This window comes from Pongo abelii, chromosome 6 (genome assembly GCF_028885655.2).
Source record: "Pongo abelii isolate AG06213 chromosome 6, NHGRI_mPonAbe1-v2.0_pri, whole genome shotgun sequence".
In the NCBI taxonomy this organism is placed as follows: domain Eukaryota; kingdom Metazoa; phylum Chordata; class Mammalia; order Primates; family Hominidae; genus Pongo; species Pongo abelii.
Window position 1 is genome coordinate 108,612,501 of NC_071991.2, and position 22,115 is coordinate 108,634,615.

General features: G+C 36.9%; 1 protein-coding gene across 10 annotated transcripts in view; it reads right to left on the reverse strand.

The window, feature by feature from the left end:
- The window catches only part of IMMP2L (inner mitochondrial membrane peptidase subunit 2), a 917,762-nt gene that overhangs the window by 895,096 nt on the left and 551 nt on the right, over window positions 1–22,115 (reverse strand). For all 10 annotated transcript variants that reach the window (XM_024249965.2, XM_024249972.2, XM_063726140.1 and 7 more), the window contains exon 2: window positions 21,955–22,027. The gene's annotated coding sequence lies outside the window, so the exon portion shown is untranslated. The remainder of the gene's footprint in view (window positions 1–21,954; window positions 22,028–22,115) is intronic.

The window sequence follows — 22,115 nt, forward strand, 5'->3', positions numbered from 1 at the left end:
GTTTTTGATAAGTATATTTATTCTCTGATGCAGCTATTTCTAAATTTACTTATTATTTTTAATGGCATTATTTATGTACCAATCTTCAAGTTAATGATTCGTAACAGAACACCAAAATAATCTAATTGAACAACAGAAGCCCACTGTAAAGGCCAGCTGTTGCTATGTTGCATATACTGTAAACAAATACCCCACCTCACTTTAATATTTTCTTAGTAGAAAGATCACCTTAAAGGAAAAGATCCACCAAACTCATATTTAAATAATAATTTTAGCTATTTTGCCAATCCAGAAACAAAAGGGGCTCCAGGTAACTGAAACTGGGGGTGCTCCATCATAAAACATCCAGAAGACCAGTGGGGTGAATTTGATCTGATGGTGAACACAATGAAGACTGATAAGCAAAAATGGGCTTCTTCCAACAGAAACCTCCTGCCAACCTGTGCACAACATTGTGCAAATGTGGAATGGCACTTGACTGGAAGTCAGGGAAACACTTGCAATCAAGTCCAGGCTCTGTAACAAGTTAAGTGAATCCAAAACCTTTACAGCTGAACACATAAAATTATTCATAAGATCTAACGAGGTGAGAAGCAACCAAACTTGATTTTCATCTCTCTGGGAAACCCTATATTAGCATTGTAACCCACAAGGCCCTCTTCCACTTCCAAACTCCTCTGGCATTCACTAGCCACACCTTCATTTGGCACCCAAGAGTGTTAGTTACCGTTTTATAGGTAACTCCCCAACTAAGTTGTAAGCCCCTAAAGGTTATACATAGGTCATGTCTCACTCTTTTCTATACATCCTAAAATTCTTAGAATTTTGCTAAGCATTGCAGATGCTAAATAAATGTATCTTGACTGTTTGTTTAACTGTAGATATGGTTTATATTACCACCCATTTACAATGTTGATAGTTTCATATGGTTGTGTCAGATGACATTCCACTCCTTTAAATGCCAGTCAGGAGAGTAATGGAGAAAATAAGCAGCCAGATCAGGCTGTATTGACGGCCATGCAACTCATCTGATACTACCTCTCCATGCATGTGTCCCTCCCAAAGACCAACTGCCCACTCTGTTCTAGGGCTAAGTGTTTTCTGTTCCTGCTATGCTTTGTACCAAGTCAGAAATAAGATTTGGATTCAAGTCTTAGCTATGCCAATGAGTAAGCAATTTGAATAGATGACCTTAGCTCCAATTATCTATGATTCTATGATTCTAACTTCAGGCCTTTACCCTCCAATATCAGAATGGCCCCTCCCTTGCAGTACTAAAATTACTTACCTTCCATGATATGTCCCATTATCATCATCACTATACCCATGTTCAGAGGCCATTTCTGACTTCTGCTACAAGGTCAACATACTCATGAAATTATTTACACTTCTAAAGATAACACTGCTAAATTTCTTGTCTGATCTTTACGTCATACCTGCGTTCATTTAATAAACACAAGTGGGTAGTTGGGTAATATGGGGAAAGACACTCATTTAGGGAAGCTTCTAATATATTCCTGCTTTCAGCAGCAAAGATAAGTTATGGCTCCATTTGCAAATAAGCACCAATAATAGTAAATAAAACTAAATTATTTTTATACTGGTCACTAGAAAGGTGTTTTCATCTTAAACAGCAGCTTAGTAGCCTTGAGAATAATCTGATCTCTCCCATTTTATAAGAAACTTATTTTTATTGTCTCATCAACATCAAATGATATTAGGGAGTTTCACAATGACTGTGACAATAAATGGCTTAGAAAGAAAATTCAGTAACAATTTTGATAGGTTTTAAGGAATATACGAGCTAGATAAAAATATATGAGCCATATAGAGATTTGATGCAATTTAAATTAATATCTACCAGTTTTGAAAAATAAAGTTTCTCAGAACCTAATGTAGAAAGCAAAAAAGACGAGGCATATCACCTAAAAAGACCTGTCCCTAACCAACTGTTATCCAAGTAATTAAAAAGAAAAGTGAAAATTTCACCTCTTCATACATGTTAAGCAAAACCAGCCATAATAAAATCCCTGATGAAAGGTGAGTTTTAAAAATAAAAGTGAGACGTAGATAACAGAATCCTCAAGAAATACTTAAAAGGTTAGTTTTCCTCAGCCAAAATCATATCAACATTTTTGTATACTTTGGATATTAATCTCAGTACAAATATTTATATAAAATATAAAAATATTTGGCTAATGGTATAGTAAGGTTTTGTTTCATTTTTAATAGAGTGATTAGCCATTCACAAAAATCAGTTAATATTACTCCTCCATAAATTATGATAAAAAATCTACAAACTCTGAATGAAGCATTAACTGGGAAAAGAAAAAAGCTAAATATTTTTATTGTGAAACTAATAAAATAAAAACCTCAGTCTAGTAGAGAATATTCATTTTGTGTTGATTAAAATTTTATATCACTGTGTTAAACATAGTAATATTGAAAATTGTTATTTTAATTACCTCATTTAATCTCTACATTAACCTTATTTTTATCCCCATTTTAAAAGATATAAACTGATGCTCAGAGTGCTTAAGGAATCTTCCCAAGGTCAAAGACACAGTAAGTAGCAGAGCTGAATCCAGATTACTTGACCCTGTAAACTATGTATTTAAGCACTATGCTACACTGCCTCCAGTTATTCATAACTCCCAATAAATATTCAACACTCCCAATAAAATACAGGGCACGATGAGTTATTGATTTCATAACTGCTACTGCAGCATTCAGATACTACTTATTTGGAAAAGTGTTCTGAATACACAATTAATGCAATCCACTATGTAAAAGGTAAATGTTCAAGTCTCATTCAAATGGAGAAGGGGTAGAAAAGGAAGAAAAGTACAAAGTCTATATGGAACATCAATTAATAAAAAATATTATCAGGGTTGTCCTTAAACTTCACAATTACTGAAGGCCCTTATTATCTTGCTGTCATTTCAGCACTCTCAATTGCCTCTTAGAATTTGAAATTTCACTGTTGAAACAAAAGAAACATAAAATATATGTGCATTCTAAAAAATTTCGCCCTTTTGCAATTTATCTTCTACATTTATTACCTGGATCTTCTAACACTCGACTAGAAACTAAAGCAATCCAACTGTATATACAAAATGTAAACTGGAAATGCCAGAAAATCAACATGACCTTTCAAATATAACATTTTCCACAATCATTTACTTAATACTAGAAAAACATTTTACAGTATTTAAAGCATAATCTTTATATGTAATACTTTCAGCAAATATAAAAGCAAATACAGAACAAAGTCAACCACACTTTTAAACCAAAACTGCAATTAATTTTAAACTACTACTTTTTCTGCGGTAGTTCATTATCTATCTATTAAAACATTCACAACCATATTAGTGTGCTCTCCTTTTCAAATACAAAGCTGATGTTAACCACTGCAATAGTCACCTTCTGTACCTGGTAGGGACAGCTAGTATAACAAACCCCTCCCCTGACACCAATTTCCCTATATTAGTTTGCTTGAGAACAAAAATATGTATTGGACAAAGAAATTAGATAAGGCTTCTCTGTAAGCCAGCAAGACCACTCCTCATTAATCCCCAATGTACTGGCCTCAACAGCATGGCTTCTAACCACCAGAATCCTCAGTCAAAAATACTTCAAACAAAGATAAAAATTAGCTGGAAGATCATATTACCCTAAAATTAAATTTTATTTGAGAGCAAATGTATAGCCTTTATATTTTCTGATCCAATCACATCTTTGTTAAAAGCAAAAGATATGTAAATCAACACTAACAGGATGTTAGATTTTTCCAAGAGAGAATCACACTTCAGATAAACTACTACTCAAAATCTTTTTTATTCCATAATCAAATAGCAATCCTTAAGAATATACCTTTCATTCCCCTTTGACTACTTTAAGTATTTCCAAAAGAAGCTGAACAGAAAATACTTTTCCTCAGACTTTTTTCTGCACATCTCCTAGCAGGAGAGAAAAATTAGCAAAACAAATGAACTCAGAATCATTAAAAGGCGTGGACAGTGTCCATCTTATAGCTTTAATACCTGAGAATTAGGAAGAAAAAGAGATCAAGGAAATAAAGTGACCAACATAATACCTGACTGAAGGACAAATTCTATACTTTAAGTACGGTTCTAAAAAAGGATGAGTTTATGTCCTTTGTAGGGACATGGATGAAGCTGGAAACTCATCATTCTGAGCAAACTATCCCAAGGACAGAAACCAAACACCACATGTTCTCATTCATAGGTGGGAATTGAACAATGAGAACACTTGGACACAGGATGGGGAACATCACACACCGGGGCCTGTCATGGGGTGGGGGGATGGGGTGGGATAGCATTAGGAGATATACCTAATGTAAATGACGAGTTAATGGGTGCAGCACACCAACATGGCACATGTATACACATGTAACAAACCTGCACATTGTGTACATGTACCCTAGAACTTAAAGTATAATAAAAAAAATTAAGTGTGGCTCCTACCAACTCTATGAATTCAATTCATATTTCTTTAATGCAAAGAGAGAAAGAGCAAAGTTACTGAACGAAGACATAAAAATGTAAAACATCAACAAAGCAACTAAATTAGATACCTCACCTATCACAGAGAAAATCAATAAGGCCCAATGAATTTATATGTACACATTTACTTTGGAATAATATGTCATCTGCTTTTTGTATTCTAGACATGTTCTATTCCATTGACTGGGAAAAATCGAAAAGGTGGCCTTTGTAGCAGAGGACAAACAGAACTCAGGCTTAGTGTAACACAGCAGCAAAATAAAGTGAGAGAAAAGCAGCTGAGAAGGGGAGGTTTACATTCAACATGTATAAAAATAATGTATATTGGCTTTTTTTTTTTCATGAGGGAAGGAAGGTAACTGGCTACCCTAAGAATGAAGCAGAATCAGCATGGCAAGAAACAAAACAGGCAGAAAATTAAAGGATCCCTGAGAATGGTTTATACCCCAAACAAAACAAAAGTGAGACAAAGTAGAAAAAAGACCGAAACCCAAACTAAGACAAAAACCCCAATCCTCCCTCCTACATTGAGAGAAGCAGAATAAGACAACATCAAGAACAAAATATCTGCATCCAGAAGTCAGACTCACCACACACACACATAATCTCAGAGCAGCAGGAGAACAAAAGGACAACATATTTTACAATATTAAGATAAAACTAGTACAATTATATTTTTAAATATTAATTTTTTTTAAAAAAGAGAAAGAACAGGTTGGTCAGCTCTGCCCATAGATGCTTCCAAAAAACTCCATAGGAGTCATCCTAATGGATGTGAGACACAATTTTACTAGGGCTTTGATATGCATTTCCCTAATGATTAATGATGTTGAGCATCTTTTCATGCCCTTATTGGCCATTTGCATATTTTCTTTGGAGAAATGTCAATCCAAACCATTTGCCCATGTTTTAGCCTTGTTGTTTTTTCTTCTTGAGATGTTCGGAGTTTTTTGAGAAAGAATCTTGCTCTGTCACCCAGCTGGAGTGCAGCGGCACAATCTCAGCTCACCGCAACCTCTGCCTCCCAGGTTCAAGCAATTCTCCTGCCTCAGCCTCCCAAGTAGCTGGGATTACAGGCCACCATTCCCAGCTAACTTTTTGTATTTTTAGTAGAGACGGGGTTTCATCATGTTGGCCAGGCTAGTCTTGAACTCTTGAACTCAGGTGATCCACCTGCCCTAGCCTCCCAAATTATATACTGTGGATAGTAACCCCTTATCAGATACATGAACCACAGGATTCTTTTTAAATTCATTTCTCTATTCCCTAATTTCTCAGAGTTGGCTATATATAATGCAGAAGTACATTTTGAGTTAAATATATTTCTTCTTTGTTTTTATTTTTTACCTAATACAAAATTTAAAATACTCAAAAGAGGAATACAATGGAAAATAACCTCCATCCCCATTCTTCAGCTACCAAGTTCCAATTCCCAGAGGCATTTTTCATCTTCTTATAATTCCCTCCAGAAATATTCTATGCATATATAAGAAAATACATTTCTTAAGTCTCCTCCAAAATAATCTATTCATTGTTCTGCATTTTCCTTTTTGACTTACTATATCCTGAAGATTATTACATTTCAGTATATATAAACTGCCTTATTTTTAACAACATAAATATTTCATTATATATACTATAATTTATTTATCCAGTCTCCTAAGGATGGGCATTTGTTTCCAGTCATTGCCAAGAGTATCCTTAAATATATATTATTTCACACAATTACAGGATCTATAGGATACAATCTAGTAGAAAACTTAAACGCTATATATATTTCAAATTTTCCAAACTGATCTCCATGAAAATTGCACAAATCCATACTCCCATTAGCAATGATCACACTTGCCTAGTTCCCTATACCCTCAATGACACATTGTGTTTTCAAAATTTGTTTCTTTGCCAATTAGGTTTTAAAAAAAGGCATCTCATTAGAGTTTTAATTTTGCATTTCTCTTATTATGAAATATTAATACTCTTTGTATCTTTGTCCATTTTTCTATCCAATTGTTGGTCTTCTTCCCACTGAGTTGTTTGTGTTCTTTATATATTTATGAAATCAGCTGTCTTCCTATGATATGAATTGCAAACATTTTTTCCTAGTTTTTCTTTGCTTTTTGATATACTATGTTTTCTTAATTCTTAAATTTAGGAACAAAAGTACTTCCACTATGTCTTTGTTCAAACTATATTCCTTATTTTGAATGTTCTTCCCTTCCTTCAAAGGTCAATTCAAGTTGATGTCTCTGCTCTCTCCCTAATCACTCAAGATCACCTTGATTCAAAAATTATTTAGTGAGAGCCTACTGCATTATATTTACAAATAAGTAAATCCAGTGAATTTTGTGATATAGTAGCACACAGCAAGGAAAATTTATAGAGGCTACTAAACATTTAAATTGTACCTGAAAAAATGAGAAGATATGATCCAAATTTTAAAAATGAAACAAAGGCCCAGGTAACAAGAACTTACTGTCTATAAATTAGTCTCATTGGGGTACAGAATGCTAATGTTGGAGTGAAAAAGAGAAAAAGCTGAAGAGGCAAGCAGAGCCAAGTAGGATAGGTCTTTTAGGCCAATTTAAGTAAGCTTTTCTTAATCTAAGGGCAACTAGAAGCCACAGAAGCATTTTAAGCAGCAGAATGCTGGTCAGAGAAGAATTTTACAAAGACCACTGACTGCAATCTTGAGTTTAACCAGCACATCAGTGAACAGAGTTGTAACTGATTCAAATATCAAATATACTCTTATTTATTCAATAAGTGAATTTTAAACCACTATGGAATAGAATGCTACAGAAAGGTGAAATAAGGTAACGCACTGCTCTACTTCCTTAACTGAGGGCTTGGAACAATCATTGTTGCAAGTCAATTTAAACAACCAGACAATCAGACAAAGTTAAAGATGAGATCTCTAATAATAAAAAATCATAGTTGATTCTCACCACTTTATCATAAAATCCAAAACGGACAAGTATGGGCCCAAATTCACGCAGTTCACTCAACAACTGTATTCTTACTTCTCCATTGTAGGCTAAACAAACTGTCATTACCCCCTTTTTATCCTGCTTTTTTGCTTGTTTTTTTAAATTTTTTATTTATTTATTTTATTTTATTTTTTTATTTTATTTTTTTTGGTGGGGGGTGACAGGGCCTTGTTCTGTCACCCAGGCTGGAGTGCAGTGGTGTGATTATGGCTCACTGCAGTCTCAAACTCCTGGGCTCAAGAGATTCCCCTGTCTCAGCCTCCTGAGTAGCTGGGACTACCCATGGGCACCACCACACCAGTCAAATTTTTTTTTTTTGAGACAGGGTCTCACTCTGTTGCCCAGGCTGGTGTACAGTGGCATGATCACGGCTCACTGCAACCTCTGCCTCCCAGTCTCAAACACTCCTCCCACCTCAGCCTCCCAAGGAGCTGGGACCAGAGGCACATGCCACCACGTCCAGCTAATTTTTTGTATTTTTGGGAGACATAGGGTTTCACCATGTTGTTCACACTGGTCTCAAACTCCCAGACTCAAGTGATCCTCCAGCCTCAGCCTCACAAAGTGCTGGGATTACAGCTGTGAACCACTGCATCTGGCCTACCCTGCTTTCAAAAGATGACATTAAATGTCCAGAAAGAATTCATGAGATGTTATGACGATTGAATTTCCCCACGTTTAGCCTGGGTAGTGAGAAACCAGTTTCAGGGAGAGAATATTATCTATCTTGTCACCCAATTCAATCCTCTAAAATGACCTTCTATGTGCTTGCTACAAAAAAAAAAGTTCTTCCAAACAAATACATTCAAAAAATAAAGTTTGTTTGACTGCATGCTTCTCTAGAATGCTTTTAAAAATTTTCTTCTCCCCATTCTCAATATCAGAAATCAGGTAACACCTAACAGGAATTGTCTGTACTATTTCTTATTTGCTGGTGACAATTCCTTTTTGATTCCCCATGTCTTCTTTAGGATTAGCAGTTGAACAGTCATTCTTACATCTTTTGTCATAGGATATTCCACCGTTCTGTCTTTAGATATATGATACACTTTGAAGTTAACAGAAGAAAGTAAATTAGTATAAATACAAAAAGTTGATATTACAATATAATAAGCATGTCAATGGTACTAACAGGAGATGACAATTACAACTTTATCTCGAAGTAATCACCATCAACCATTCTCAAACTCAGAAGTGTATAGATTTTTTTATAATTTTAATTCATTATCACGTCACTTACCATTTTTCTCTAAGTATTTTAAACTATAGGGACATTTTGATTGAAACTAGAATTGTATTCAATACAACACCTCCCCCAGGAATTTAACTTTACAAGGCTATTTCTATTCTCTTCCCAAGAATCTTTCCATCTAATTCTACCTTGCCCTCGTGGCTTAACCCATACACAGACTGGTCATAAGTGCTTCAGAATCTAGCATTTTCTCCCTAAGAACAGGAAATAATGTGTCTCTGACACTATCCAAAAATGTGGCAATATAATTTATGCTTTTGGAAGGAAGACTAACGTCTCAAGCTGACAACTAGGTAATAAATATGATTAAGACCCAAGCACACAATGACAATATCCCAAAGGGTATACCTTTCAGAAGAAGACAAAAGAAGGCTTAATCAGTGAGACATTTTCAGCAAAAAATACAGTCATTTTTTTCTCAGATGCTCCTAAATAACCATCTTTTTGGCAGTATTGACTTGTGAGCCCCAAATCATTATTTCCCTTCTTTACTATTAATCTTCAAAACAAAAAAATTTAAGTCTATGAAAGTAACCAACTCTGACTCATTAACCGAACGATTCCTCGCTTTTCTCTGAGTTTAAATTCACATAGGATTCTTACAAACTGCTTATAAAGTCCTCAAAAATAACCTATGAAGTATGTGTTATCTCTATTTTCCCAGAAGGAAAATGAAGTTCACAGACAAAAAGTGACTTGTTCATGTTCACATAGGTAATAACAGAGCTAGCACCTGAATAAAGATCTTACATATCCTTTTCACTATATATCACCACTTTAACATCTGGATATTTATATTTAAAGCCTATTTTTTAAGTTTTAATATAGAAGTTTTAACTGAATGTTTAGAGTACTGGCATAATGTAGTCATAAACATCAGACAGGTCTCAAAAAATCTTCTAATATGTTGTCATAATCCACATACTCAGACTACAGGATGTCTCTTAAACATGAGAAATAGTAAGACTCTGGCCATGTGTGGTGGCTCACACCTGTAATCCCAGCACTTTGGGAGGCCGAGGCGGGTAGATCATCTGAGGTCAGGAGTTCGAGACCAGCCTGGCCAATATGGTGAGACCCCCATCTCTACTAAAAATACAAAAATTAGCCAGACATGGTAACACATGCCTGTAATCCCAGCTACTTGGGAGGCTGAGGCATGAAAATCACTTGAACTTGGGAGGCAGAAGTTGCGGTGAGCCGAGATCACGTCATAGCACTCCAGCCTGGATGACAGAGCGAGACTCCGTGTCAAAAAAAAAAAAAAACATAATAAGACTCATAAAAAGCACAAGCTAATTCATTTATAAACTGATTCAAACTGCCCTCATATAATAACAGTGCTAAATAGTTATTAATATTTAACAAAACTAAATAATAATTATTCAGTATTTAAATCTGACACTAAAAAAAACTCTTATTCAAGCAACTATTAAACAAATAAGCTCCTGGAAAAATACCAAGATCCTTAGTAAATAATCTGCAATACCAATAAAACTAAAAATAAAGGCCAAAAAGGCTACATACTATATGATTCTAAGTCTATGACACTATGGAAAAGGCAAAAACATTGGAGACAGTGAAAAGATCAGAAGTTACCAGGGGTTAGGAGAAGGGAGGGATGAATAAGCAGAACCCAAGATTTTTAGGCAGTGAAAATACTCTGTATACTATAAGCATACATACATGGCATTATACATTTGTCCAAACCCACAAAATGCACTATACCAAGAATGAACCCTAATGTAAACTATGAACTTTGGGGGATAATGATGTGTCCATGTAGTTTCACCAATTGTAGCAAACATACCATTCTGGTGGGGGATGTTGATCATGCAGGAGAGGCTATGCATGTGTGAGGGCAGGGAGTAAATGGGATATCTCTGTACCTTCCATTCAATTTTACTGTGAACCAAAAATGACCCTAAAAAATAGTCTATTTTAAATAAGGCACAATATCTGCGGCAATCTTAATCTTCTCCTATCAATTATTACTTCACAGGTCCTCTGTTAACTATTTAGTAGAAAGCATCCTTGGCTGTCAATGCTAACCTTCTGCACAGCTCTTATTTACACACACATTGCTCCTCACAACATCTGCTCTGCCCGCTGTAGCCTGCTTATCCTCTAATGGTCATCAGTATAATGAGTCCAAAGACAGGGAAGGAGTCAGGTACAAACGAGATGGAGAAGACAGGTAGTGGGGCTAAGGAAGCAAAGAACTCCTAAAGAGGGAAGTCACCAGATAAATCTGCAGGAGAAAATCTGCAGCAACAAGGAGAAAAGAATCCTGAGTTGATACTAATTTGTTTATTGGTTTACATAATGGGAAAATCATATGAAATGAAATTATCCTAAAATACAAAACATGATGACATTACAAACATTTCCCTTCTTTAAAAAAAAAAAGTCTTTGCTGTATACAATTCCAAAACTATAACTTGATAATCTGTTTGCAATGTGTCCCCCAGCGACAAGCAAGATGATTTTTCAAAAGTTGACTGTAAATGCTACATTTTTCAAAGGAAAGATACATAAAAGTGTGTGTGACAAAGACCTATGTCCCAGAATAACTTGGAAAAAAGTACAAATATTAAATTTTTATGATTTATTGCCTGAAAGAAAGTTGTACACTTTTATATTCTGGGTATTCTTAATCTAAGAACTCAAGAATATACTATGTGTTACCAAACTGGGCAAGAGTTCAATGAGATTCTGAAAGTTGTACCTAACATACTATGTATTACCAAAAACATACTATATGTTTAGTAACAAATAGTATGTTAGGTATGACTGTTAGGTATGTTAGGTATGACTGTTAGAGGTGGATGGGTGTGTGTGTGTGTGTGTGTGTGTGTAGTCACTTGCTTGCTTTGTTCAACGGTGAGGAAGCCAGGCTAAGCAACTAACAAAGAGTCCAAATATCTGAGTCATTTATGAGAGGCTAAGGGCTCCAGTGGCAAATCAGGGACCTATAAGACAGGCTCGAAGATGGTTCTGGCAGGATCCACCACCACCATCACTACCACCTCAGCAAAATACGACCTTCTTCATCTGAAGTTTCAGGGAAGCACAAAAGCTCAAGTTCTGCCAGCAGTCCAGCTCAGTAAACACTGATTAAGCACCAGTGAAGTACAAAGTATTAGGTTAAAGGTGATAAAAGACACTGAATAGGAAGAAATATAGCCCCTACTACCTTAAGAATTATCCAATAAAAAATATGGTAAGACTATAATCCAGGCAAGGTAGAGCAAGTACTAAAAGAGAAATACAAAGAAGACATTCAGAGGTTTCCTCAAGGAGATGCTCTAGAATGAAACCTGAGGCTATTACTCAGATGACCAACAAGTTCATGCTATAGCCACTGCTCGTTTATAATTTTCTCCCATTCAATGTACTACTTCTACACCAGAGATGTGAGAAACTTGAAAAAGGCTATTTTGTTCTAGCTGATTATTAAAGGGAGAGAATTCTTGAATATAAAGTAAGATATAAGATAAAGAAAGCAGGAAAGGATTTGGAGCAAAGTGTGTCATAATGCTAACATGGCACAAAGCAAAATAATTCAACTTCCATTCAGTTTTACTGGTCAAAAAGAATAGCATCACTTTTTTTTTGTTTTGTTTTGTTTTGAGACAGAGTCTCACTCGTCACCCAGCCTGGAGTGCACGGGCACAATCTCTGCTCACTGCAACTTCCACCTCCAGGGTTCAAGAGATCCTCCTGCCTCAGCCTCCTGAGGACCTGGGATCACAGGCATGTATCACCACGCCCGGCTAATTTTTGTATTTTTAGTAGAGACAGAGTTTCACCATGTTGGCCAGGCTATTCTCGAACTCCTGACCTCAAGTGATCCACCTGCCTCGGCCTCCCGAAGTGCTGGGATTACAGGTGTGAGCCACCATCACTTCTATAACACATTTATATGCTGCTTTAATGGTTTACAAAGGACTCTCACATAAATGCTTACAATGAAACTCAAAGCAATCCCATGTCAGGTAGAGACTGTTATCCTCTCAGGGAGCCTACCCTCACAAGACAGTCCACAATGATCCTTGCCTCATGTCCTTGTGTAATCCCCTCCCATACTGAATCAGGGCTGGTCTGTGGAACCAATTGAATACATCTGAAATGATGGTGTATGACTTCCACAGGTAAGTCATAAAGGACACTGCAGTTTCTACTTTGGTGGCCTGAATCTCGGGAAAGTCATCTGCCATCTCATAAGAATAGTCCCACGGCAAGCCCATTGTGGAAAGGAACCAACCTGCCAACACCAACTGGCCAGCCAAGTGAGTAAGCCACCTTGGAAGTGAATCTTTTAGCTCCAGTGATGCTCCTATAAAACTTCCACTCCTGCTGATATCTGACAGCAACCTCCAGAGACCCAAGCAAGGCCCCTCAAATTGCTGACCCACAGCAACCATGAGATAACAAACAATTATTGTTGTTTTCAGCCACTAAGTTTTTCATGTTACAAAACAACAGAGAACCCAATTTTACATATGAGGCTCAGAGAGGTTAATTTACCAACTATCATATAGCAATTAGTAGAGAAAACAGATCTGGAACCCAGTCTTTAGTTTTTAGATTCAATTTGTCATTAAACAATACCAACTTCTTCTCAACTAAAATAAGGTATAATACTGTGAGAACGATCGTTCCTACATGATTATATGACTGATACTAGTATGTCAGGCTTCCTACAGTATAGAGACACAGCATATGTCCCTGTATTCTTAACGAATATAATGGGAATCCACAAAATAAGTGAATTTGTGGTGCTCCATTATGCTCTGTGGAGTTGTTACTATTTTCTGGAAAATGGCTATTTTTAATGTGCATATCATGAAAATAAACACTTAACACATTTAGAGAATTTTAATACTAAAATATTACTGACATGGAGACTACACACTTAATCTTAATTACAATAAGCATCTGTGTAATTTTAAACAATTAGAATATGTCAGACAGGAAATGCTCAACTGCTATTTCTTTAAGGTTCTGCATTTTGGCTTTAGGTCTTCAACCTTGTAGCATCACACAAATGTAGTAAAATATATCATCAAAATGCTCGTGATGGTAAAATATTAAATCGAAATACATAAAGTAGTTCCTATCTTACGGAACAAGGTAGCCAGCTCTTAAGCCTGTCCACTTCCGGAGAAGGTCAAGAGAACATTTTATTGTTATAATCACATCTGCATATAATGTTCCTTCACACAAATTTCCTCTATTGAGCCATATAACTTTGCAAAACAGGTAGGCAGGACAGGTATACTACCAACCTATTTTTCAATGATGGCCTTTGAGAAGTCTGAGTAACTTAACTAAGGATACGTAACTATTAAAAGGAATTCAAGAATCTAATCTACAATTTTTTAGCTCCAAATCCCAGCCTTTTCTTCTAAGCCATGTTTTAGCCCAGTGGTTCTCCACCCTGACTGCCATGAGGACACCTAAGATGCTTTGAAAATATCACTGCCTGGACCTCATCCCCCAGATACTTGATTTAATTGCACTGGTTTGTGTTAGCTGTCTAATATATAATAAACCAGTGTTGGTAAATTCACAGAAACTTTGTATCACAAGGGAGAAAATGCTGATACGTCTATATGTAAACTGAAACATATTAACCCCCTAAGAACTCCCTCAAAGACAAAAATATCTTGCAATAAAATCACACAGAACAAGAAGAAAGGGAAGATGAGAAACCCAAGCCCCTTCTGCTGCTATCATGGGGCCATTAAGGAATCTTTTATTCCCCTAATCTTACTCCCTGAACCTCACCATGCCATATCTCAAGCTATAGCTTAGGTATCACCTTCTGTGAGACCTTCAGGATCACAAAAATAATGAAGTCCATTTTTCGCATCTATCTTACCTTGAACTCTATCATAGCACATATTGCCCCTCAAGCCATTGCTTTATTTATTTATTTATTTTTATTTTACTATTATTATTATTATTTGTTGAGATGGAGTCTTGCTCTGTCACCCAGGCTGGAGTGCAGTGCCACATTCTCAGCTCACTGCAACCTCCGCCTCCTGGGTTCAAGTGATTCTCCTGCCTCAGCCTCTGGGATTACAGGTACATGCCAGCACGCCTGACTAATTTTTGTATTTTTAGTAGTGACGGGGTTTTGCCATGTTGGCCAGGCTACTCTCGAACTCCTGACCTCTGGTGATCCACCCACCTCCACCTCCCAAAGTACTGGTATTACAGTACTTTGTGAGTCACCACACCCAGTGTGTTGCTTTATTTATATATCCATTTCTCTCACTGCCCTGAGGGCTCCTTAACCCATTTATGCTGGAGGTTGCAAATTTTTCTGTGAAAAATCAGGCCTTGGCGATGACCTTGAGAGGTAGTATATAAATAACTCCCATTAGCTTAGCGTTCCAATAATGGAGCACTAGGCATAAATGCATTAAGATCAGATCCCTATGTTACTCATCCTTCCTGCCATATATATCTTTGTATCCAGGGCCTTAACCATAGCCAATATTAATACGTGTTGGCTATGCTGAATGATTTTTAAGTTTGTTATCATTATTTCCTCCATTCTCCTAGCAGACACTCCTGTGAAATTTTTCAACTTTTAATGAAGGAAAATGGAGTTTTTACGCACAGCTGGATTAGGTTAGAGAATAATGTATGCAAAAAGGCCAGACGTAGAGAGAGCAAGACAGCAGTGAACTGTGGGGCAGGAAAGAATAGACAGGACATTTAAAATTCATATCTGACAGTTGGGGTCAGATATGAATTTTGCAAGCTGGGAAGGAGTAGGCAAACAAAGAGACAACCTAATCTTCATTCACAAAAAAAAATATGACAAGCAAGGAATCAAGAATACAGGCAACTGTATTTTCAACATCTCCCTTTCTATGGTGCTTGTAACTCACAGCATACAGACATGTTGTTTCTCTCTCAAAAAATAAAATCTGAAGCAGTGATATGATTTCACTATGTATTTGATTTTTTTTTAGATTCCACATGTGAGATAATACAATATTTTTCTTTCTGCATTTGGCTTATTTCACTTAGCATAATGTCCCCTAGGTTTATCTATCTTGCGGCAAACAGCAGAATCTATTTCTTTTTTAAGGCTGAATAATATTCCATTCTATATATGTACTGCAGTTTCTTTTTCTGTTTATCTTTTGCTGGACAGTTAGGTTGTTTCCATATATTCACACCCATCAAGATGGTTACTACCAAATAAAACAAGAGATAAGTGTTGGTGAGGGTGTGGAGAAAAGAGAACCCTTGTATACTATTGGTACAACCATTATGGAAAAAGTAGGGAGGTTCCTAAAGAAATTAAAAATAGAACTACCATTACTTCTATTTTGTACCAATTAGCCATCTCTCTTCTGTGTGTATATATATATATATATATATATATATATATATACCCAAAGAAAATGAAACCGCAACCTTGTAAAGATATCAGTCGGAATTTTTAAAAGCTCTCTAGGGGATTCTAATATGTGTACATACAGAGATGGAGAATAAAACAGTGATCCCAGGGGAGGGGGAAGGAAATTGAGATGTAGGTCAAAGGACACAAAGTAGCAGCTATGTGCAATCAAAGAGTTTGGGATCTCATGTACAGCATCAGTACTATATAAGACTGTATTGTATTCCTGACTTTTGCTAAATGAGTAAATTTTAGCTACTCTTGTCATACACACAAAAATGGATAACTATGTAAGATGATGGATGTTACTATGTCTCACTACAGTAACCATTTTACTATTTACATGTATTCCATAACATGTTATTTTCCTTACATATACACAATAAAATGTATTCAGTAAATATCCTGACTGAAGAACAATTATCTCCTAAGAGGGACCCAAGCATATCTACTCTCTATTCTCATGTCCAGCCCCTCTTCAGACTCATCTCCTATTCAGTCCTTTACCCACAGCACGACAGCTTTACCTCTACCACTACAATGAAACCAATGACTTCTAACAGACACTTTACAATCATCATCATACTTAATGGCCGCTCTCCTTCAGCATCTTTACATCTTTCTCTTTCATGGTTTCTCCTTTAAATTTTTACATTCTCTAAGACTTATTTTTAGCCCTTTCCTCTTCTCTTTCTATACAATTCCTCTACGCACTTTTATCCATATCTATGCCTTCAGTTACTCTCCATATGGTAAGAACACACAAATCTGTTTCTCCAGCCTTCGCAATCTCTTGTGATGTTCCAGGATCCCATATCCAACTGCCTTCTAGACATCTCACACTTGCCAATGATATGCCCTGTGAGCATGTTAAACACAGGTAAAAGTTGAACTCATTCTCTTCTCCCTCATACCTTCTTCCTCTTCTCTTTTCCCACTCACGACCCAGAAACCTAGGAAGCATTCTAACATTCTCACTCTCCCATATCTTTTACATTCAAACAGTCACAAAGACCAGCAAATTCTCCCTCATCTTACTTTTCCTAAACATTCTCACTTCTCTATTCCCACTACTTCCACCCTTATCTAAGCTTTCAACCTCTCTTATCCATACTAATGTACTGTCCTGGAAAGCTTCCAATCTTGCCATGTCCCCACACCCAACCCCACTCTACCCTCAATCTACCCAGCACACTGCTTTCAGTGATCTTCCATGACACTCACAATTCTTCAGTGGCTCACTACTACACATGGTATAGGAAGTGTACCCTGAACTGGCTATCCAGTTTCATCTCCTTTCACTCCTGACCTTGTCCTTCACACTCTAATATAACTGACCTACATATAGTTCCCAGTACATACTGTGTTCTCGTAATGCCACATAACTACTCATGCTGTTAGCTTTATCTAGAAATGCTTTCTACTGCTTGTCAACATGCCCACTCCTACTCAGTTTTCAAGTCTCAGCTCAAACACAACCACTACTAAAACCCTTCCCTGGTATTCCAGGCAGAGATCAAGAGCTCTTGCTAGATTTCATTTGCACTTGTACCTACCTCTGTTATAGCAAATAGCATACAGTATTTGAACTATTGGTCAAGATATCTGTAGTCCTATAGACTATAAGATCCTTGGTCAAAGATGACTTTTCATCTTTATATCCTCCTAACTAGTTCAATTCACACAGTCACTAGTTCCATGTACATTACTAGTTCAATGCAGATAGATATAATTAAAAAAAGGAGAGGCGAGGTTAATGAATAAGGTATGAGTCAATGAAAGAACAAGAAAATCAACTGGACTTTGAGTATAGAAAAAAAACACCAGATCTTAAGAACGTACAGACATCTTCAGTACAGACATCTGTTACTGTAGTACAGATATCCATTACTAAGTCCTAACCATTAAAAAAAAAATAGCAAAATATGGTTATTCAGGTAGTATGAAGATGACAAAGAAAAAAACGTATTATTGGACTAAGTACACATTAAGAAAGTAAGAGTTTCCAGTGGAACAGTTGACAAAGATCAACAGAGAAGCCAGAGAAAAAGATGGTTCTTTCTAGGAACCAAGTTAATTCATTGACCTAAATTCATGGACTGAGCAAAAGACTGCCACCTTTCTCTCAGTTCACAACCCCTCTCCTTTGTCATTATTCTGCATGACCCTTTCTGAGTCCTCACTACGAAATCCCCAATGCCATGGGTAGTTCCCCTCCAGTGGAGCCACAGGTCCAGACCAGTGACTTAATCTGGATGCAAGGGCAAGGAGTAGGAGGGTATCTTTGTTCTTGTGCCTAGGACTTTGAGGAAAAATGAAACAACTATTTACTGAGAATTTATTTTATGGCAGATTCTGTGCCACATTACACTCACTCACTGAATTTCACAGTAATCATGAGTAATTATCCCATCTACAGTGAGGAATTTGTGTCCAAGGTCAACAGCTAAGCAATAACAGGCCCTGCCTGAAAATCTAAGAATGACAACCTCCAGAGCTTTTTCTATACCCCTCACTACCTCAAAATGGAGGGAGACATGGTCCAGCCATTCTAGGTTGGCACTCAGGAGACACTTACCTCCAAAACATTATTATATATGTTGATTAGAGTCTACAGTACCACTAATATAATAGGCACACAATGAGTTTAAAAAGCTTTCCTTAGTACCTTTAGGAAAGCAAGTACTAGATTTCCTGGGGTTCTGATCTGGAAATCTAAATGCTATTTATTCCTATAAGTACATTGTTAACTTTACAAACAACAGACTTGAAAATGAACTTGTGGAATACAATGGGTTCTTAAGTAAGGCTTTTCTTTAAGAATATTTTCTTGCTTCCACAAAAAATACAAAAGCCACCAAGGATAGAAGGATTTTGCCTTGTTAACTTGTAAGAACAATGACACTAGAAGAAACCTATGGGAAATGTGCTTATCTGACCAGGTGCTCATTTTCGGTGGGCTGTCATTTGAATAAAACATCATACCAAACCCTACAGACCACAGCTTATGAGAGAAATGCCATAAACTATAACAGTACAGTTGATATGCCTATAATCTACTGACAAAACGTACTCCTCAGTAAAGTGAAACCAGATGTCTGGTGTGAAATCAGATGTCTGTGAACTTGTCTTTCTCAGTTTCCAGAGCAGTATCAGATATACTAAATACACAGCTAAGCTGTATATTAAATCCACAACTTGGCAAAATCATGACAGTTTGGACATGAAGCATCAGCATTTTTATTGTAATTCTTATAAACCAAAGACATTTCCGAAATGGAAATCCTAAGTTTAAGTACTCAGCTAAATACAGTAATATGTCTTTCTCACTTTAAGAACAGTGTCAGGGCTTTTTAAACACATTATAGAAATTCTTTCCCTTCGTTTTTCAAGCTGACACACTTTATCCAGGGCTGTGGAATGATCTGATAAGGCCACATCAGGTGTCAGTCCTTGTCCCAGAAATTCTAAGATCAGATACACCAGGTGAACCCCGGTGAAAAGCAAATCCCAGGGAGGTCTAACAGCTATAGGAAAGTTAGGCACTACATGGCTTTCCACAATCAAACGGAAGATCATAGGAAAGTAATGGGTGACCACATAGAAAAACAGGGAGGGAAATTTAAAACTAAGTACTTCTATGCCAGGCACTGTTTTTTCACACATTCTTTTACATATACTCTTTGTTCTGTTTTGATGGATAAGAAATCAAGCAGCAGAGAAATTTTAATGGCCCAAAGTGACACAGCTAATAAAATAAGAGCCAGAAATCAAGCTCATGTCCAAAAGACTGTAAAAGTCATGCTACTTCTACATGAAGTTTTGGGGTGGAGTGAGGAGGGGTGGTAAATAGCCAGGAAGAAGGAGAAAAAGAAAGAAATTTACAATTTTATCAAATAACAGTGAAATATATATATATAAACATGTATTATGTCCCACATATGTTCCATATATAATACACAGTTAAGATGTATACATGTTTAACATATACTTAAGCTGCATATTTAGTATGTGTATATATGGAGAAAAAGTTGAAGAAACAAGTATCAAATTGTTAAGTGGTCATCTGAAAGTGGACTCACGGAAACTCACTTATTGCCTTTTATGTCCCTCCCAGATTTAATTCTAAATAACTTTTTTTGACTTTTTATTACTCTTATAACCAGAAAAAGACAAAGAACTATTCTAGCTTAGATTTTTTAAATGAGGCTAAATGCACAGAAACCCATGCAAGTTAATGGTCTACTTTCGAATTTATTTTTCTAAGTACATCATCCTTTACACTCTCCATGATTCCTAATATTAGGTCCTTCTTATGGAACAACTACAAAAGTTATCCTCATCTAATTATTATACTCGTACACTGGAAAATGACTATAACATTATTCATTATAGGACACAAATCACCAAGGTCAGCCATCCTTGTAAGTTTATTACTGAAAGTACTAGGAAGGCGGAATAATAATTCTGTTCTCCCACAACACTGTATAGACCTGCAAACCACTATGATCAGTAGTACAGGGAAAGTCTTGTACATTAACATGTAACTATTGAGAAAATCCACAAAACTGGTGAAAGGCCTGCCCCAAAACAGCCATCTCCAATACAGTCTCATCATTCTCACCATCCTACTTTTATCAAAGTGCTGATAAAAGTGTTCAGCACATGGTAAGAGAGAATTAGCTATTGAATCAATGAAGGAACCCATTATCAATAAACAATCACTTCCTGGCTTTCCATAAAGTAAATTATGTGGTCACCTATCACTTGAGCACAAACAAATAGGCACGTTCACGACACAGGCAGCCAGTATCAGAATAGGCAGCCTATCACAGAGGGCAATTCTACTTTTTCTGTGTAAGAATCCAGGAATGTGGTTTACTACATTCCTGCTTGTAGCTAATCTGAATTTCAACTAATTTAAAACGGTTATTTATATGTGACATATAGGATGCATAAGGAGTTCCCAATCTTGTGAGAGGAGCTGTGTTTCATTTCACCACACAGGGGAGAGGGAAGCAGTGTATTAAAGAAGTGATAGAAAAGTCCCACAGAACAGCCAATGAAATAGACCACACTGAAAATCACAGTAAGCCTCAGAGGACTTCAGTGTCCTTTTTGGCAACTTTTCAAAAGTGAATGGAATGCTTGCGAGGAGGCACCAAGACTGAAAGCCCAGAGAAAAAGGCCCAGCCTGGTCATCTCTCTCCCCTCAAAACATCTTCCTCTGCAAGCTTGAGAGAAGATCCCAAAGAACTTCAACACTTGTAATCTTGTTACTAACTTTATGCTTTGGGGTCCTAAAGGATTTTTTCAGGAGTCCCCTTTTAAAATGTAAACATCCCTAAGGGGGTTAACTGTTCATTATCAAACAGGACCTGGATTCTTTAGTGCTATGGTCTCAGGGATTAGTCAAAGCTGGCTAATAAGATAGGGGCCAGAGACAGACAACTAGAGAGGACCAATGTTCCAAGGTAAAAACAGGTAAAGGGGAAGGGCAGTTTTCTGTCGGGTCAAGGGGCTAAAAGGGATCCATATGCCCAAGCTGTTAAACTCCCAGGTAACTCTATAGACTGTGTGAGGCTGAAAACAGTCCGGGGCTTGGGGCCTGTGACTTTGAAGGTGGGTCCTCCAGTTCCCGATGAAAAGGTAGAATCTGGGCCCAAGTTCCCCAGGAGCAGTTCTGGACACCTAGCCCTTCTCTCTCTCTCGCTCTCAGGATAAAGTCCTAGGTCCTTCCACCCCTGACCATTCCTTACTTACCCTTTCTCCCGCTCTTCCTCGGTGAGAAGGGGTAAGTGGTTATTTTGTGCCCTCGCCCAATTTGGCCAAAACCCTAAAAGTAAAAAACGACAGACAGACACGTGCTTTAAAATCATGTTATTCAAGCCTGAGGCTCTCCCACCACCTGCCCAACACTTCCA